Source organism: Cotesia glomerata, linkage group LG1 (genome assembly GCF_020080835.1).
Source record: "Cotesia glomerata isolate CgM1 linkage group LG1, MPM_Cglom_v2.3, whole genome shotgun sequence".
Lineage (NCBI taxonomy): Eukaryota > Metazoa > Arthropoda > Insecta > Hymenoptera > Braconidae > Cotesia > Cotesia glomerata.
The window spans coordinates 4,171,989-4,193,890 of NC_058158.1; the positions used below are offsets into that span (position 1 = coordinate 4,171,989).

At 32.2% G+C, this 21,902-nt stretch overlaps 1 protein-coding gene across 3 annotated transcripts in view; it reads left to right on the forward strand.

Moving 5' to 3' along the window:
* LOC123275252 (tubulin polyglutamylase TTLL4-like) overlaps window positions 1–21,902 on the forward strand; it is a 139,131-nt gene that overhangs the window by 69,884 nt on the left and 47,345 nt on the right. For all 3 annotated transcript variants that reach the window (XM_044743243.1, XM_044743242.1, XM_044743244.1), the window contains one exon: window positions 2,623–2,657. The gene's annotated coding sequence lies outside the window, so the exon portion shown is untranslated. The remainder of the gene's footprint in view (window positions 1–2,622; window positions 2,658–21,902) is intronic.

Sequence of the window (21,902 nt, forward strand, 5' to 3'; positions counted from 1 at the left end):
AAGTGCCAATCGTACCACTATGGTTCGATTTGCACTTAGAAAAAGTGAATATTCACTTATTCCAGTGAATTTTCACTAATTCATGTTTAGAGAGCAATATGTATGTACTAAAGAAGTAGTTGTAGATATATATAATACAGTACAGTATTTTTTTTCCATACAGGTTGTTTTAGGCAGGAACAGTTGATGGTAATTCTCACTACTGGTGAGTCTTAGCAGGATTTATATATTTAGAAACAGAGTGTATGGGAGTTTTAAAACATATGCTGGTGTTGGATATCAAGTGGCCCCGAAAATCTTACCACCGCTCAAACTCTAAGGGTCCCATTTATTTTCTAAATAGACGACAGTCATTTCATTTATTTTAGTGATACTTAATGCCTTCTTTTCCTCGCCTTCTAAACCAGTTATGACACTCGTTAAATTAAAACCATAATATTATCGAGCTAGCTGTTTTTTGTCACAGACGCAGTAGTTTACTGATATGATAAAAAGTTGTGACTTCCGTGAAAAATAAAACATATTTTTTTTATGGATTACTTTTTATCCTCTGAGAATAATTATTACCACTATTAAAAAGATTATATATCGGTAGTATTTTATCTCACATGTTAAGTATAAATATAAATACCCTTTTTATGTCACACGAGAAATTAAGACATAAACTAATTTGTCTTTTAAAAATTTTATAAATAGAAATTCAACTAAACAATTTTTCCATTTTTTAATACTGTTGTTCTGGTTGAGTGCAAAATAACACGATGTGATATCTTAAGTTCCTCAAATTGCTAGTTACAAGCAAAATAACCGAGCTGATGTAGAAAATCGCGATTTTACCGATCGGAGCAAGTTCAAAAGACCCTATTAGTAGCACAACTAATTTTTAAACTTCATCTGTTAATCATAACTCTGCTGAAGAATGAAATACGATTAGATAGCTCGAGTCTTCTTCAAACGGCTAATTATAGGTGAGGTGAAGATAGCGTAAAAAATCGCGATTTTACCAACTTGTGTGGGTTCGAAGCTGCTGCTAAACCAGAACTACACCTTTGAATGCTATTGACCTTGATGAGCAAAATATAAGGATGTGTTATTAAAGTAGTTTAAATTATAAAATACTTCACGAAGCTGAAATACAATTAAAGTAATAACTCCTCACAAAACTATCGTTACAAAATTAGGTTTTGGGATCACTACTGAATAACTTAACAATGGAAAGAAAACAACAATGTATCGGCAACACGATCGTCATTCGTAACGTTTTGAAAACTCTCTGAAAAGTCTTTAAGATTAGTCACGGCGTAAGTGAATTTAGTGAATCTCTTTGCCAAGTGCTCTCAAAACTCAAAAAACAGAAAATAAAAAACGTCTCATCTTGTCTATCGTTTCCTTTCAAGGACTCGGCGTCGTGTCTTCGAAGATACAAATATTTCTATCATTCAGCGATATATATAAAGGCCAACTGTAACAATAGTTCTATACTCTCCCCTATTGACCGAGGATCCTCCTTTCAAGACTTTAACAACTTGCAGGTACCGTTGACAGTGGTGTAGAGCAAAAAAAATTTTTTTTATCCTGTGTGCTGAAAGTATATGTGTTTTGTAATACAAGCTCTCGGAATAGGAATGGAAGCGAATAGAAGTAAAAATTTTCGAATGGACACCAGTGGACTATTATCCACTTAGTGTAGGTTTCTTAGAGCCCCTCACCCTCTTCTCGGCGTATATATATGTACATTGGTGTGCCATAAAAACCCCGATGGTCCATTATTCCGAGAGATTCTTTAGTTAGATTTACGATTTCTTGTGCACGTGTTCACAAAAGATCACTGGCAACTCAAAGACGTCCTGAGCCCACTGTTATATGGGTATTGTACCAATTGGCCGAGGCGAGTTGTAGGTGGACTAGAATTATGGTATAGGGTGAATATAATAATAATACTGAATAAAAAAGAATAAGAAGATGAAAAAGGGCTCGGTGTCGTTTGTACGGTCGAGCAATTGCTTCGAAAACGAAGATAGATGGAAGAGAAATCGAATCGTAAGTGCCGAGATATTGCCCGTATATATGTAAAAGCTTTTCTTTAGTTTATATATAATAAAATTTCGAGTCATTGAGTGCCATCGTATTTGAGGGCCTGTGACAGACATAGGCAGTTCGCTTCTTTAAATCTTTTCATTGTTATGTACACACGTATACTTTTATATTATATATTATACATTATTTCTCTTTTCAATACAAATACGACTATGAGATTTCTGTTTTCTTGCAATCAAAAACTGACGATATTTCTTAACATTCCCTCCCACTTAATTTACAATAAGCACCAACTTGATTTAATACTTTTATAACTATCAAATATTCAATTACTCGAGTGATATGTCATTTTACATAATTTTTTATTATCATTGTTGATGTACATACTTGAAATGATGTTTGACTGATGTAAACAAATTTTATAGTATTCATTTTTGATTACCTCGTCAATTGCGATGACTCAATATTTATTTTGGTAATTAGTTTACGATAATATGGATAATATTTTTATTTTCACAACAAATATTGATAGTCAATCTTAATCAAGGTTGTAATTATATTGAATATAATATTTTTTTGTTGTAGGTTAACTTTTTTTTCATTGCTGATTCTTAATTTTGGTGAGTGCAAATTATTTTATTTTAATATGCATAAAATTTATAAAATTAAAAAAAAATTTTTTCCGATAGAATCAAAGCAAGAGTCAATTCAGCTAAACAAATTAAAAAATATTTTTTTTAAATCCCCAGAATTTTTTTGACATTTATATTTAAACTGACAATGACTTTCTTGAAATTTTAAAATGTTATTTTAACTTACTTCAAAGCGTATTCTGGTGTCCAATTGGACAATTTTAAAGTTTTCTTTGTATCCCAAGTTGGACAGGACACTCGGATGCTCCTCTGACAATAAATAATAACAATCTTTTTGCCCAGGCTGAAAAAAGTATAAGAAACTAAATAGTAAACTAAAAATTTTGTGTCTATCTGAGCTGACTCACCTGGCGAGTATGCGAATAACAATAAAATACATTTGACGTTAAGGATTGACTTAATATGTCTATTATTGAAACCAATAAGCCATATTATTATATACGACATCTGTTTAAGCAATTCGGTCAGACAGAAAATACATACATATTTATAATAATAATGTGTAAGATAAACATAGAAAACCAATCAAGTTAAAACTTCCAATAGATTAATATTATTCTTAAAATATATATTCATTGAAATAAAAATATTTCTATGATCTTCAACTACTCAATAATAATATTCTCGAGGAATAACTTCAAGCATACGTTTGAATTTGAAAACTATTCAGTAATATTATCCCGCGGCCACTGAATCTTTTGACTGTGTGATTCGAGGCATGGGATATACCTTTATGCTTCGAAATAGCTTTTCTTATAGTCACTAAAAGGCGTCAAATAATACAATAATTGTTCCTTTTAACTATTCAAAAGCTACATCTTTAAGAAATTTGTCTCTATATATTTTTTCGTGATCAGCACATTCGAACGATATTTTTTTTAAACTTTGCCTTTTTAAATGTACTCACTCGTGTTAATTCGATTGATACATCGTGAATTTTTTCACAATGAAAATATATTTTCAAACATATATTCGTAGAAAAAAATTCAGCTTTCATTTTTAAAAATTCTTTTACGACAAAGTAAATCGTTTCTAATTTTTTATAAAATGAAAATTTATTCAAATAATAACTCTATCAACTGTGAATTTAATTGGAAGTAATTTTATAGTTGGAAATTTGATACTCGATAGAAAAAAGAAGCACATAATTATATTATTTCTTTTATTGTCAAAAAAAGTTCCATCTAATCTCACCACGACCCGTATAAAAACTAGGTGTACGGTGTACCGATAGGTTTTGTACAAATAAAATACAAGAACCAAATATTTGACAATATTTTCCGTAGTTTCCAAAACGTAACTTAATACACGGCGAGTGCATCAGGTCGAGATTAGGTCGCCCCTTATAAAAACGAGAATTCTTTTATGCGGCGTAAGATCCTCTTGGGGCTAAAGATGTTTCTCTATGGCCTGTCAGTGGTGGTGTCATATTACTCCCATGGAATTTTATGTGTCACATTCGACTGTTTATATTATATACATCGTATAATAAGGGATTTTATATAACATGAGTTTGTCAAGATCTTGTCGATAATCTTAATGGAAAAATATAATAAGAGTATGAATTATTCAATTCTGTCGATTTTTATTATGAAATACTTTTCGTTCGATTCAACCTCGATTGCTTGATTTTTAATGCGGTAATCTGATGGTAAACCAAATATTTCTGAGCATCAATAGAAAATTTGGTGGATAATTTATAATCTATAATTATAATTATTAAATTCAAAATAATTTTTAACAACATAAAAATAATTTATTTTTATGAAAACGAATATTATTACACAGTAAAAAATTTTGCGTCATTGCGTCAAAAAAATTTTGTGTTAAAAATTTTTATGTTAAATATTTAACACTTTTTTGTGTTGATTTAACAGAATAAATGTTAAATTTACACATAAGAGTGTTAAATATTTAACATAAAAATTTTTAACACTAAGTTTTTTGACGCAATGACGCAAAATTTTTTACTGTGTACATATTTTTTTTACTTAAAAATAATTTCTGAACTTGTTTAATAATGAATAATAATTCTGTACTTTTCATTCTATCTCAACTTTAAAAATCTAAATTTATTTACATCAAAATAGAAAACTCGAGCATAGAAGTCTAAACCTAAATAGGGTCGCCCTCTACCGTGGAAGTTCGTAAGGTCAAAGGACGCGAGGGTTGAAAAAGTAAATAACAGATGGTGCGCTAAACTCCCGCTAAGCTTTCAGGATTTTTTGTGACCACCTCCACCTGGATGCTGGGTACCTGGAACTTTTTTGCCATTTTGTAATTTAAAATAATTATATCCAGTTACTTTATACCCTCCGGAACCAAGTCAATTGCAAATTAGCAATTATTCATGAGTGTTTGTACTTTCTATTTAAATTCAAGAAATCTTTTACCATGCAACCATTCTGGAAAATTTGTTTTTATCCTAAAATTATTGGAAAAATAAACTTTTATTGATTTGTTTAAAAAACAATCGAACTCAGAAAATATTTTCGATTATTTTTCAACAAAATAAAATTTAAAAAAATAATTAATCTATTTTGAAGGATCAAGGATCAGGATAAATTTTTATAAAAAAATAAATTTCGAATTCAAATTCACACAATTTTATTAATATTTTGAATACATAAAAAACTTATTAACTAGACACACAATTATATAAAATATCATGCAAGTATAGTAAAAAATTACATAAAAAAACACAAAAAACCAAACATAATTTTAAAAATACAAAAACATTGTGACATGAGTACAAAAAGTGCGAAGACAATCATATAATAATCATAATAAGTAAAAAAAAAAACACACAAGTATACATGGATTAAAAAATTTAGATATATATGAGTCATAAAAAATTTAGCAATTAAAAAACGTTACATCAACGCAAGTCGATTTTAACGTTCAGTGATCTATTTATCACAATGCATCGCTCGAGCTCTATTTATAATTACCAATCTAAATCTTAAATTTATTAACTATTATTATTGATATTATTTCTAAAATTATTGTAATTATTCTTAAATTTACGATAACATCACAGTTTGTTTATAAATTTTCATTACCTAATACATTGCACTGCACCCGTTTAATGGAAGACATATTTCAATAAATTTTAGTTTTCATTATAATATAATTTTTCTGTAAAGCTTTCATGTATTGCAAAATTCATATAACTAAAAATTAATATCACAGTTTAAAAAAAAAAAAGTGGAAGACAATTATGAGATCACAAAAATAACCTAAATCTACTAGAATTATCTAATTATCACAGATAATCATATTATGCGTAATATGCACTGGGCGGCCTATTCATCGAACAGAGTTCGAATATATTTAAAATTAAAGCAAACAAAAAAAATTCAAACCAAAAATTAATTCTAATTATCACATTTTCAGCAATCAATTAAAAGTACATGAGATCAATAATCATAAAATAAGTATCTAAAATTGCAACAAATATAAACAAAAATAAAACTAACAGCTAACGCGATGCAATGGATCTTACTCGAATTAAAGCTCCCTACCAGGAGGACAAAGTCAAAAAAAAATCAAAATAAAAAAAAAACTAAACATAAAATCTCATTAAAAAAAAAATCTTATCACAAAGTGGTTACCTTATTAAATAAAAAAGTCTTTATCTCCTATCAAACTCGATGACACGTCGCTCTTGGTTGTCTTCTGTTGGCAGGTCTATCTTGAAGTAGGCTTGATGTGCGTAGGCTAGTCTCTGACTTCCAGTGGGTTGTTGAGCTCCTTGAAGTGACAATTGATTGGGTTGTCGTAGTGTAACGAAGTTGTGTTACCAGATGTATCTGCTTGTCGAGTTTGTTGTTGAGTGTCGTCGCTTCTCCAATTTACAATTATTAGTTGTTCATGTTGAGGGTATCAAGAATTTCTTTCCACTCGTTTCTTAAGTTCTCGTTATCAGCGTTCTCCTCAGGAATAATGGTCGCCAATGGTTCATCAAAAACTCGGTGCTCGTTGATGTAGTTTTGTTTTTCTGCAGCCGAGTAGTTATTCTGATTGATAATAATTTTGCAACGACATGTTGCGTTATTGGTGATGGTGTCTGACTGCTGGTTGATATTTTCCGCTCGTTTCTTGAACCATTTTCGCAGGCCAATTAGCGTTGACTTGGTTGTTTTGGAGGTGAAACGCTCGGCGTTGATCAGCAGTTTGTTTAATTTGATCATTGTTTTGGATGATGATCTTTCAGCAAAAATAAATATTGATGGGTTATCAATACTTGATAACAGTTGTGGTGAATCGAATTGATTAAAATTAACAGAAGACTTGATAGGTATTACTCGTGATACACGTGTTTAAATTAAAAACACGAGGTGACTGTCCAAGAGATTTGATCTGCGTGGAGTTCAAGTCCCAGTGTCTGTTTTAATGTGGGTGGAGAAGGTATCGCGATCGTTTATATACCCTTAGATCTTTACGCATGCGCATTAACAGTGATCCTGTGTATACCGTTGAAGAAACACCTACACAATTACAATCTACCTGTAACAAGCAAGAGGGAGAGCCAGTTTTATCCACACATTTACATTTTAACTTGTTATATTTACTGCCATGAGTTTCTTTGCCGTTCAACTGCAACACACACATCCGTGTCATGGATCAGCGTTCATGTACGTATACATAACTTATATACAAAGCCATTTATATGAAGCAAGTAGTGTGTAAAGGCTCTGGGCAGCCACGCTTACACACACGTGGAAGGCACGGGGAAAAAGTCAGGAGCGGCCAAGTCGCACGCGCAGCACGAGCTGCGCACGGTAGCAACTAACGCATGCGCGGCGCGTGATATCAAAAAGCAGCGGCGACTGTGTTCGGAAACGCGTGCTAGACAAAGCAGGATGATAAAGAGCGCGGTCTTGTGCTCGGAACGAGCCAGGCTCGAGCTTCAGCGCATCAGCATCAGCAACCGGATTCCCTGTGACGTACCCGCAGTTAAGGGGCAAGGGGAGGACCTTGCACGTGTGCTCGATCCTCGAGACAAGGATAAAGATAACTAACTTGTAGAGTGAGGTAGGTAGGTAGTTATATAGGTTTAAACTGGAAATTGTCTGGCTTAAAAAAAGGACAGGGATAAACCGACGAGGATACCAATTACGGGTTTGTATCTTGAGTAATAAGGATAAGAGTATTTTACTGCTTTTAACGAATAACGGAGGAACCGAGTCAAACCTGTTGAAGTTACTCAAGAGGGCTTATTACATACTTCGTGAAGTTAAAATTTCATTTTCTTTACTCCAATTTTTTATCTTTCTTTCGTAATTATAGCAACGCGCATTTATCTCCTTATTTGTATTTGCACTTGATTGGATAATTATGTTTTTTAATTCAATATTAATTATTTATAATTTACTTTATGAAGTTGAGGTAAAACTTTATCTGTTATTGATTCTACGGTCAAGTAAAATTTAATTTTCAATTTTACTTATATCGTTTTATTTATTTATCGTCTTCGCTTCGTGAAGTTGTGATTGGCCATTTTTGGTAGGATTGTAGTGGAACACTTGTAAGATACATCGATTGTTCGTTTCTCTTTTTCTATAAATGATGTTTTTACCAACTTCAAAATTCACCTGCAGCTTTCATTTCTTTTTGAAAACTTTACATACTTAAATTTTACATTTATAAAAAAATTATTTCAAAATTTAAATGAATGAAAAAAAGGATATACCCTATAAGCACTCGTATACAAAAAAAAAAAAAAATTATTATTTATTATTATAATTCATCTTTTTCCGTGTATTCAGTGTATAAACTCCAAATTACCAACTTATTACTCTTTATGGACTCAAAAATCCGACAATTTCGCAACAATTTTCGATAAAAAAAAAAAGTAATAAAAGCCTAAGAATAAGAAAACGATTAAATCAGGTCAAGGAATTCGGTAACTGAAAACCCGCGATATCATCTGCTAGTTATTTATTGCTCAACATATTATTACTATCAAATACAATAATATTAAGAGCTATTGAAATATTCTTACGATCAATTGATACAATACACGACATAACATTCATGACAATGGATGGTTTCGTGTAACTGCGAGCCGTTGAATTGGGTATTCATGATGAACCACCGCCTTACCCCTCTCGTTATAAAAATATTTTTTTTTTATATCTGTACCTCTGATACACCGTGCACCTATCGAAGCTAAAGACCCTTGTTATACGTCGATTTTATTGATACTCGTCATCGAAGGATTATTCATCGGAAATTTACACAATATAACATTAAATAACTTTCTTACATCACTTTTATTATTAACCACACAATTTTTTTCAATACAACAATAATCATCCATCCAACACGGAGACATAATAATATACCCAAATTGTACATTTGCAAAAAACACAAATTAAATGTATTTATTTAAATATTCGATCAGAAAAAAAAAATAAAAAATACAACAGCCGGCGAATAAACCTCAAAATTGCATCATCCGAAGCTTGAAAGCAAACAAATGTTTTTTTGAGTAAAATTAAAAAATCCTATTATTAATATCACCTTTGCATTGAAATAAATAAATAAAGCGGACTTATAACTACGGCTAATCCGAGGTAAATTTAAATTAGCATACAACCCTATTCTAAACCGAGCACAATAGCCACCGTAGTTGGTAATCTTCTAGCTCCTATCCCTGTGCAAATAAAATAAAATAAAATAAAAAATAAATTGTGAATAAATGCAGCAAGTATCATACCCTTAGCCGGTCAGTACATACAGTGTCCAGCGTAAAAGTATCGCGATTGTTAGGTTGTATAACTGACCCCTCGCAACGAGCATACCACGGAATATGTACGGAATAAGGACGGCGTCCCAGCGCCCATTGAAGTGGCCAATGCTCCGGGTATAGTAGTACAGGGAATGGGCACCGAAGTCACGCCGGTGCAAGTATGAATGGCAAAAAAAGGGGTACGAGAATGTGTGTATATACCCAACATACTACATACTACATCCTACATACGGGCTACTACTATACACTGGCTCGTACTCGTATCGGGTCCTTATTCGAATGAGCGTCCGGTTGCTCGCGTCCAGCACCACCGCTTCTGTTAAGTTACAATATTTAGATTTAATTCCTGACCCACCACACACATAACACATCTGCTGTCGATTCTCTCTCGTATATATTGTACATAGCGAGTTCATAGTACATACTTGCATTGAATATATTTAACTCACTTTTATTTAACTTTAATGTATGCTACAGTAGTGCAGTCACTCTCGAGTACGTTCATTCTTTAAATGTAAATGATGGTGCATAAATAGTCATTAAGCTGTCCAGCGAATAATCGAGATCGGAGAATACGTCTTAACTTAACTTAAAGTTGCATTGGGAGCATCGAAGCAACAATAAGTAAAAATAAAACAAAAATGAAAAAAAAAATTTTTTTTTAGAGAAGCGTTATACATACATGTTATAAGTTATATATACGGTTACACGTGTGTGCATCTTATAGAGTTCTTAAATAAAAAGGGTAGGGCAGGAGGGAAGGGTGCGGGTGTGTGTTTGCTGGGACTGAAGGGTGTCCCCTTCCAGCACAACCACCTCCTTCTCCTCCCTCGCTCACTCATCATCCGTCTATAGGCATTACCAAGTATACGACGCATGCTGGCAGCTGGAGTTTCGCGCGTGAGAACTCGGTGGCTTCGAGGTTCCCTGGTTCCCCGTCGCCACCTGTCCTCGTGCCGGTCTCGAGGCGACCCTCTACTTTACTCTACTCTACTCAAAACGGCTCACATACCCATACACTCTCATTCTTGCCCATTTAATTTTCTTACACGCTCACACTCCTAAAATCTAAAACCATCTTGACAAAATCTTGTGCATATATGTCCATCTCTATCTCTTTTTATCTTTATATGTGTGGATACCTTTTACCCCTAAGAGAGTTTATTCAAGTCCCGTAATCACGCCTATACCTAGGATACTCTCCGTCCTTATTTACCCGGTTTATAGATGTGTATACAATAATAATAATAATACATATTATGTCTATCGCACTTGTGTTTACTTCTCGAGTGTGCATGAAGCGTGGGGGTCGTGTGCAAGAAACGTGTATCTATTTTTTTATTTTTCTTTATTCTTTTTCTCACCCATGATATTTTTCATCTTTTTATCTTAAGCTATTTCTTTTATTATTTTTTATACATATATATGTATATACATATATTTTTTTCTGTGGGAATAAGAGATCGAGTTTTTAGTCTTGCCCCTTCTTGGCTGGCACTTGACGAAAATAAGATGGAAATAAAAAATGAAGTGAAAAAAATTGTTATGTTTTTTGACTCGAGAAATAATAGAGAGTAAGAGAGTAAGCTGGGTAGTGTACATATATAAATATGTAAGTATATATATGATATAAAAAAGGAATCGTGTCAGGCAAGCTTTCAGATGAATTTATGAGCTGCTGCCAGTCCAATTGTGCGTTATACCTGAGGCGCGTTACCGATCAAGGAGAAAATTGGAGCGAATACATAATACATAATGGCCGAGGAATAAATAAATTGAGAGTGCTGCTGTAGTTGATGCTGCTGGTGCAGTTACACCGAGGGTATTGCAGCAGGATAACAGTAGAGTGAAGGATGATCCTGTTTGTGCATGGATCCGATCAATGTTGCGCATTCACCGTCGGCTACTACTTTTTAATAAAACACTCTTGTCAGGAGAGCCTTTGCTCGGTATAGTACCACCTAACCCTTTTTTTCACTCCCGCACTTATGTTCTTGTTCTTGTTTGCCCATTTGCATACTCAATATTTATGTTTCCTTGAGAAAAATATAATTAAATAAATAAATCCACTGGATAAATTTATCAAGAAAGATTTTTTATAACTTTATAAATTATTCAATGTAGGGAAAATAAAATATCAAGTTGCTTGAGTATGATTAATTGAGTGAATTAATTGAAGGAGATTGATTCGGAATTTTATGCCCGATTGAATCGTTCATTTTAATATGTGTCAATCGTTTTGAGATAAATTAATAGTATCCCGGTATCAAGGGAAGATTGTAAGCTGATGTAAAAAATTCTAAATAAATAATAAATAAAATATATGACGACAACGGCCTCGTTAGCAAGCGGATACGCAATTCATGAAGATTTACAATTTATATATACGTTGAGATCGTGATTCAACTGGTGATCTTGGAGCCAAGAATATATACGATACTATCTGTATTCATCTAAAATGTTGACGTACATATATGCGATACGGTTGATTCGCGAATGCACTTGTCAATTCGTTCATGGAACCTTCTCGTGGATGTATTATTATTTGACATTTGCTCAATTCAAAGCGTGGCGCTGTAACACACTAACTAATTGATAAGACTTAATATTTTAATTAATTGCTTCATCGGTAATTTCTTTAATAAGAAAAATTTTAGCCGTTTTCAATTTAACAATTATTATTAAAAAAAAACTTTTGCACGCCTCATAGCGCGAAGCGTGTGAGGTTGTGCTTTATACTCGACTAGCCAAGGTCAAGCAATTTTGTGATCTTTAAATGCCTCTATCCCAATCATATTACACTTATACAATGATAAAAGTAGATGTACACCGGAAAAACACTTAAATTAAACCATCTTTTACTTTCTAAAATCATTTCATGTTGCTATTTTGGAAAAAAAAAAACGTTTTGAAAAAAATTTTACGTGGACGTCCGGATGTCACCCCATTTTGGATGTACCAACGATTACTCCCGAACAAATTGATATTTCAAGACCGGACCTTTTTTATTAGTTTAAGAATTCGATTAACTGGGTCCGTATTTCATATCAGTGGTCTAGTTTACGTATTTTTTTTTTTTAATTGAATTTTTATTAAAATTCACTATCACTACGCGATACAACCGTACAAAGCCAAACGAACTTTTCTTATTTTTCACGTGGAAACTATGGCGCCACTTGATCAAGCTAGATTTTTTTAGACTGCGTGCGCATATGACAAGAAAAAAGGGCGCCGATATTTAAAAAAAAAAATATAAAATACTCTGTAAGAAACTACTTAATTATAATTTTTTTTTTTTTAATCAATTACACAATTAATTTTTTTCTTAAAAAATGAATGAGCGTCATGAGGCGTGCACTTTTGGATTTTCCAAACTTTTTATTTATTTTGCCAAAATCGAGGAACAACTTTTTGCTGTCCGATGATTGATATTTTTATTTAAATGTAAATTGAGGAAATTATCTTGAGATCAATAAAAATATTGTTATTTGTTATCAGTAAAATAATAAATGGATATTTGTTAAGAAAGCATACGTTTCATTATTGAATAAAACATTTTTAAAAGAATAATAAAAATTGTTATTTTGTTACGTAAAATTTGAAATTTAAAAAACATCCGGTTTATTGTATATGTAATTGTTGCGTTCTTCGACGATCCCGATCGGTCAAAATAAAACAAGAACGATGTTTAATAACGATTTAATAATAACACACCCGTGAATTGTTAGCATGATTTCGGGTAACGGCACCCCACAATTTAAATAGGGCACGAAAAATAACTCGACACACGTGGACAGGTCGAAAGTGTGTGACTTTTTGGACCCTTTGAAGTATTAAAAAAATATACATATAAGATATAAAAAACGGACATAAATTAACCGAGTAACATTATACTGAACAAAATACGTAAATACGTGTGTCTGAATAGCATACATCACAAATAACCGAATGTCTAAAAAAATATAAAGGGAAATAAAATTGATTGCCGCGAGTCATTAATCGTCTCCGGTCTCTGGTTTTACAATTCGTGCTGAAATCGGTTCCTTATTTCACCAGGTGTTCGTCTCCTTCCATAATCCACGGGGTGTGTCCCTTATTTATACAATATATATGCTTATAATATATACGTACTCGAGTATCCTGCACCTAGAGGGCACTGGAAAAATGGCACGCAATTAGCATAAGGAATTTCTCCTGGCAATATACAATAAAGAGAAAAGATATTAAATTAAAACTAAAAAAATTAAAAAATCAAGCATTTAGTCAATGACGTTTTAATTTATGCATATCCCCCCTTAATTTTTTTTTTATTCTTATTACTGTACATTTATTTAATATCTCACTCGATACATCTCAGGACTCTTTATCGCTACTCAGCGAGGGCATAATTAAGACTGTGTTTATGCCCAAAGGGACCAACAACAGATACATTTTATTCGCGCTTTTAAATATATGTATGAAGGATAACCTCAAGGATCTACTGTATCCCCTTTTTCATCCGCGTACACCCTTGATAAATACATACAATCGTTTTTAGCACTGATTAAAAAGCTAACCGATTTAATTCTTTCTTCAAGCAATATGTAATTATCAAATTTATTACCTTGTTTTATTACAAAAATTATTTCTTAGGTATACATTGGACAAAGTAGGTTTTGAAATAATAAATATCTGGAAATTAAATAGCTTGTTCATCCTCATGGGGTCGAGGATAAGATCTAGAGATCGTTAAATCAAATTAGTCACATGAAATTTTAACCTCCTGTCATATTTATTAGAGGAATCCATGCAGGGTAAAAATAAAGTAGAACCGTTAGGTTAATGTTTCTTAATAACATAAGAATTTTTGAGTCTCAAAAAAGGTGACTTATTTTGACCTGGACAGTTAAAAATTTTACGGTGTTTCAATTGGTCCCGGCATTTTATTTCACCCCAAAACTTTTAAATTAAAACCAATTTATTTCTAAACTTGAAAAATAAAAATTCAAATTATTGATTTTGGTTTGAGTTTGAAAAATTGAGTGTCAGATTTCTTTCAACCAATCGATAAAAAACCTTGTATATGCTTTTTGTGTTTAAGAAATTGCGTCGAATGTTGTCAAAAAAAAAAAAATCGACTGGGTAAATGTTTGAGCGTTGTGAGTATAAAAATAAAATAAATTTTATTCTAAAATTTCAATGATCTCAAATGATCTAGTTAATAAAATTTAAACTAATGATAGTAATAGTGATAAATTGGCGAAAAAATAGAGGTAATTACAGAAAGCTAAAATTAAATTTAATAGCCGGTAGTAAAAATTGTAGATGGGAATGCGATATATATTTATAATTATCTAAATATATCTTTTGTACGAAAGTGTCTCGTAATTTTGTTTAAGATAATTACACTGTTGCGAGAGGTTCTCGAGCACCTCGTTCATTCCCGGCGGGAGATGATGATCATCATTCACGGGTTGAGGTGTACAGAAAATATTAAGTGAGGAGGCGTTGGGTCGGTTCACCTACACTAGACATAGATAGACAACCTACCTACTTATATCCTCTTGGTCGGTACCTGTAGCCTTAGCCATAGCCGTAGCCCTCAACTCACACGTGCAAGGCATACTTACAGCTATCACGAGTATCAGCAGTCGTACAGTGAAATAAAAAATGATAGGGTATAATTCATAATTGGTGAAAAAAATAAAAATAAGTGTACATGCCCCTCTGGCGTAATCATCCAACCGATCTCGCTTATAAACGCCCTTGCCTTTATATTACTCGCGCTGGATGTTGGATTAAGTCTCTGCTCCGTACTCATCCACTCGCTGGTTCCTGAAACGTAGAACGTAGGCGGTAACCTGTTGCGTTTACTATAAATAGTAAACAACTGGAAAACGTACTATTAACTCGTTCACCAGATCATTCTCATTACACTCTCTATTGTCAATTTACCTTAACATTTTTCGCAAAAGCTTGCCCAAAAAAATTCTAAAAAATTTCATTATTTAAAACTGTCTTCATAAATAAATTATACACTTGCTTGTAATTATCACAGGTATACCAGGTATACTATAGTTTTAAAAATTACATGTACCAATAAATTTAATAAATCTGAAACCCTTATGAATAATTAAAAAAAATTAATTGCAGTTGTGATAATTTAAATGAAAATAAAATTTGAAAAAATAGTCATGCGTGATAACGTACAATTAACTAGTATAAAATTATTATTAATAAACTGTTTAGCTGTAAAATAATAACGAATCGTCGGTAAGGATAAAAATGTATAATTCCCCTGAGCGACAAGTACGAGACGCAATTTAGAGCGTGGTATCCAGAGACACGAAATACGTAGGCGTTTAATCACAGCCACATGGCTAAGTGAATAATTAATGAATAAAATATTTTTAAATAAATAAAAGATTAAAAAAAAATAGAGTTTACAATCTTTAATCTCGGATAGACAAATTGTTGATTAATCTCCAGTGGGATACACACATCGTGGGTAGCCGATAACGCAGTGAGATCTGCTGTTATGGAGAGAACAACTAACTGGGCAGAGATCATTTTTTTTTATTTTTCCCTTTTATTTATTTTTTTTTCTCTAGGCGAGTAAAAATCAAGCTCTGTTAATGTATAAGGCTTGACCTCAATCTCCAGTATGATATTTTTCCCTCATAGTTAGTTTATGTATATATGTATATGTGAGTCTAACCTCTAGCCTCTTCTCTTTCTTTTCTTCTCATAATATAAGATCTACCCTACGCGGCTGGATCTATATTCTATATCTAGTAGTTGTTATACATCTTTGGGTAGCCCTGAGTTTTTTCCCTCTAAAATACAAGCACGCCTACTTTGGCGTTACCCACGTGTTCCACACGCTCCTTACGCGTGCAAGCGTGTGCGTGAATAGTTTCTCTCAGTAGAATAATAATTCTAGTAAAGTGTGTTGGTGTACACTGTACAGCTATGTCTTTATTCATCTCGTTTTGCTCCTCACACACCCTCTTTATTTTTCTATATATAACGTTCTAAGGTAATACACGTCATGAAAAGAAGAAAGAAAGAAAGAAAGAGAAAGAAAGAAAGAAAGAAAGAATCGACCAAGTCTTTTCTCGGTCGAGTCACACCTGCTCCTTTTTCCCACGAGATCGCTCGCCTCGACAGCCTCCGCGAGAGAGACTTCGCGCGTCCTCGGTACAAACACTCGGCTCTTTTCGTAGTCCTGCATCAAAAAATAATGACCTACAGATAATGGAAATGAGATAATAACAACAATAATAATAATAATAATGATAATAATCAACTTTAAAAAAATAGATATACATATACACGGAAAGAACAATAACCAACTGCACATACTCGTATAGTATACTCCGTGATATCTATAGCGAAAAAAAATTTCAGACTATAGTCAATATCCTTCAAAGTATACTAAATTATTTTTGGACTGTACTCAGTGAAGTCTCCGATTTAATCGATTAATTTTTCTGGTTATATCGCGTAAAATTTCACGGGATATAATCTGAAAAATTATTTCATGTAAATTAAATTATACTCGGTTGAAATTTGGATTATGCCCACGGTGACTCCGCCAACTTTTTTCCTAGCGCCTGCGCACTTAGCATTATCATATCTATTATCTATTTTAAAAATTATGTTAGTCAAATATTGTTTTAAATAATTATTACATACATTAAAAACATTTAAGGAGCATTAAAGCATAATTTTTCCGATAATTTGGGGTTAAAAATTTTTTTTTTCTTTTCTTAGACTTTTCGAACTTAAAAATGTTAGGCTAAGAAAAAAATATTTTTACATATCAAAATATATAAATAGTCACTCACTCATATAATTCACTGATTATATTTTAATTAATGTCCAATATGCTGATTGACTATAACTCACAAATTATAAACAGCACTTTACGCGCAGGCGCTAGAAAAAAAAAATGGCGGAGTCACCGTGGGCATAATCCAAATTTCAACCGAGTATAATTTAATTTACACGAAATAATTTTTCAGATTATATCCCGTGAAATTTTACGCGATATAACCAGAAAAATTAATCGATTAAATCGAAGAATTCACTGAGTACAGTCCAAAAATAATTTAGTATACTTTGAAGGATATTGACTATAGTCTGAAATTTTTTTTCACTATAGATATCACGGAGTATACTATACGAGTATGTGCAGTTGGTTATTGTTCTTTCCGTGTATATGATACTTTGAAATGCTTGTCAAACCGGGATTTACTTTTCTGGACACGATTTTACAATTTTAAGATAATATATTTTTTTTTTTCTTTCTTTAATACCTGTAAAAAATCATCAGATGTTTTTTACTGAATTTTAAAACTGAGATATCTATTGAAAAATTAATTTTTTTTATTTTTTTTTTTGGCGGGAAGTTAAAATTTTTTTTAACTTTTATAGTTTTATTTTATAATAAAATAACTATTATCGATTTACATTAAAATTTTTTGGATGCAAATACTTAACTCGGATAATTTTGAACAAAAACATCATAAACGAAACATTAAGATTTTGATAAGCATAAATGATGCAGGTATATAAAAACTACGTATTATGTATAAAATAATGGCGATCTTAAAAAAATAAATGACTTAATTATAGGAGAAATCATATTGAATCAAGATATAATTAATTTCATAAGACGTAAATGTTCCAAGCCAGCTAGATCGAAAGCTAAGATAAATTATGCCAGATAGAATCTTACGGCTACTGTCTTAAGACCTCAACTTCCGAACCTTTTTTTCTCCATAAATATAAATATTGATTTTTTTTTATTCTTATATACTAAAACAAAAAATTTGACAATAATAATTTTTAGCAAGAAAGGTTACGGCCTAAGAATAATTAAAACGCATGTTAGCTTGCGGTTGTCATGCTAATGTACCGAAAAAAATATATGTAAATACATGACTCGAAATAAAAAGTCTCAAAGCGACACACACATAAATATAAATGTAAATATAAATATACTGCTAGATCCTTACATCCACATAAAGATATACATATATATATTGAAAGCGTAATATGTAGATGAATATAAACTATACTCTATAGAGTAGAGGAGTTGGTTCTTGGCATTGAATTTAAACCGAGAAAACAGAGTTGGAACAAACGACGAGACCGGCCATAAATTAGTTTAATCAACGGCCACGCCGTATACGCACATCTATCCGCGTCCTCTCATGTAGACACTCCTTCCCTTGTATATTGGTACACCCGAGTCCTTACCTCTGCATACTACCATTACATTATATTACATTAGTATAGTAGCACATACAATCCTACGTCTTCGCTACATGTCCCACATTATATTTTATTACTCGCGATCACTCGTATCCTCTTCACTTCACTTCACTTTAAGCTCTAAGCCTTTTTATTTTTATTTTCATTTATATTCTTTTTTTTTTTTTACCGGCATAAATATCCACCGAATGATATATAGACTAAATAAATAAAAATCACGAGTCAGCTACTCGAATTTATCAGGCTATAATTTAACAATATTGAATTATAAAATAATGTCCTCCGTCAAATTACCATTATTTATTTAATTACTGTCAAACTACCAATCTCATAATAGAGTCCATTATAAAAACTCTTAATTTCAGATAATGCCTATCATTAATAACAATAACTATTATGTTGCATATGCAAAAAATTGCTAAGCTGTCTGCTATAAATTTTTAATTGTATAAATTTCTCATTGTATAAATTTGCTGAAATAGAAGTTTGGTGAAGTTGAAAAGAAAAAAAAAAAATTATCATACTTAAAGAGGGATGATTAAAAGCCATTTCGCAAAATTGCCGAAGAAATAAATTCACGGGAAGTTTAGGCAAAGTATGGTAATTAAATACCGAGAATCTTAATTCGAAACGAGTTAATTACAATTTAGAATTAGAAAAGAGAGTCGAATGAATAAAATATCAAAGAATAAGAATAAAAATAAAAATAAAGAGAACTGAAATAAAATGAATGAATAAAAAAGATTTAAAAAAAACAGCAACTTGTTGAAATCGTATATGTGAAATCGAGCCGAAGGATTTTTTTTATGACCTCGTGGAGCCTATATATATATATATATATATATATATATGTATATATATATATATATATATATATATATATATATATATATATATATATATATATACAATACAGTGTGTCAAAAGAGTTGATCATAAGATTATTGGAGGCGAATTTCAATGTCCTTGGTTGCAAATTTACAGCAACGATTAAATTCTACCTTGTAAGAGTTCTCGGTGGTGGAGGTACCGGTGGTTGTGGAGGTGGTCGGTGGTGCCGATAACTCTGGTATCTGGAACCATAAGCGCGAGTTCTGCACCTGATACTTAAATTTATTTAAAAGTTATCCTGAATGTAATATATACGCGCACTCAGACTAGCTCAGGCACGGTGTATATTATAAGCGCCCCTAGCTTTGCCTTGATATCCTTGACCTCGGTATGAAACCCTTTACCTTCATTGCTTCTTTCGCCATACAAACATAACATCATTACATTTATCCGTACCAACTATAAACCTGAGTCCCGCGCAGAGATCTCCGATCCAATGAAACACGTGCAATGAAATTAAGGTCTGGTTGCACGCTACCAGCACCATTTCATGCCTTTTTTTATTCACTCATCTGTACATTATGTTATATGTTTTATGCTCTCAGGACTAAAATGTGTATCTTCGCAAATGCTTTGTATGCTGTGGCTGCAAAAGAGGGTTGGCCCTTTCTCTAATAACAATCCCCAACTCGCTCCTCAATCCCCGACCGCCGATTCGTGGTCTATTTGGGCATTAATGTTTCATATTATAAATATAATACGAATATGAGTTTATTATGCTCACTCCGAAGCTGTGTAAGCTGAATTGCGTTTCACCAAATTACTTCAAACTTATATTTATTCATTCATTCATCCAGACTATAATTTTTCGTTTTTCTCGCTATCAACGTAATTTCCCTCGCTGATGATTGTACCGAGTAAATTATTATTTTCGACTAAATCTCGCTTCTTTTTTACCGCAATGAATACAGTAATTTTTTTTAGTTTCATTAACTTGAAGAAATTGAACCGTTAAACTAATTTCTAATTTAAAAACTAACTCAAAATTTTTCCCTTAGTACTGATACCGGCATGCAGGTAGAATTTGTTAATTTACACCTCTATATATTTATATAAAATAAAGATAAAGATACATAGTACAAGTTAACTTTTTCTCCCCTTTATTTTTATCTTAAATTGCCCTCTTCCTGCTCCATCCGGTCAATCAATTTTCTCAAAACCTTCCCAGTAATTTTTATTTTATTTTATTTCATTATTCAGTCAATTCAATTAAAGTTATTTAAAATTTAAATTATAAATTCCTAAAAATAAAATCTTTTGCACTGTAAAATAGCTCTAAAAATGGATATCAATTACCTTACACTCAATAAGGCAATTAATTAACTAATTAAATTGGTTGTTAATTGGGGAAACTACTTAAAATACTTGGTTAACAAGCATCAAATGAGTTTGTTTTTTTGTGAAATTGAATATTTAGAGGCTGTCATTTTTTGTTAATTCAAGGTTATCGACCCGATTGATTTTACACCTGCAATACTTTTTGATTACTTTATGAGCGTATTCGCGGCAGGACACCCGAGAGAGTATGTATACAGTATATAGTAGGTACAGAGTGTGTAGCGTGTAGTGTGTTATAACGAAGGGGCAACGAAGGGGGGCCCCACGTCGTCGTCCACGTCCCCCCGTTCAAGTGGCTCCCCGGTAGCGCCGTCGCGCACCTGCCGCTTGTTCCCACGCCGGGACTCACGTTCGCCTCATCTTTCCTTCGTTCATCCTCGATCAAGCTTTGCCCCTCTCTCATCCTCGACTCTTTTCTTCCTTTTGCTGTTACTCTGCTTATCTTTACCTCTCAGTCTCAGTCTCAGTTACTTTCTCTCTCTTTCTCTCAATCGACCGCACCGTCGCCACGGCGTCGCGCACACGTGTACAACCGAGCCCCGAACGCGGGGAACCGTGGGGGGCACTTGTTTATTTTTGGATATTTTCGTTTCATGTTTGCCCGATATCTCTGACAAAGTTCTCCTCAAAAGACACGCGTTTTTTTTCTCTCTTTATTTTATTTTATTCCATTAATACTATTTTTTCTTATTAATATCATTATTATTATCATTAGATATGATACTGAGATGTAAAAATGACAGAAAAAAATTTCTCTGTTAATTTTTTTACACAAAAAAAAATACAATCAACAAAACATCAAAACATTTATTCAAAACCCGGATCCAAAAGATTTTTTTTCAAGTTTGTATTTGATTTAATAAGTTAATTACAAATGTACTTCTGCATTACTATGAACAATATATTATATCAATTAAAGTCGCAAAAAATTTTAATATTTTTTCTTTCATTCAAACGTGACTTTT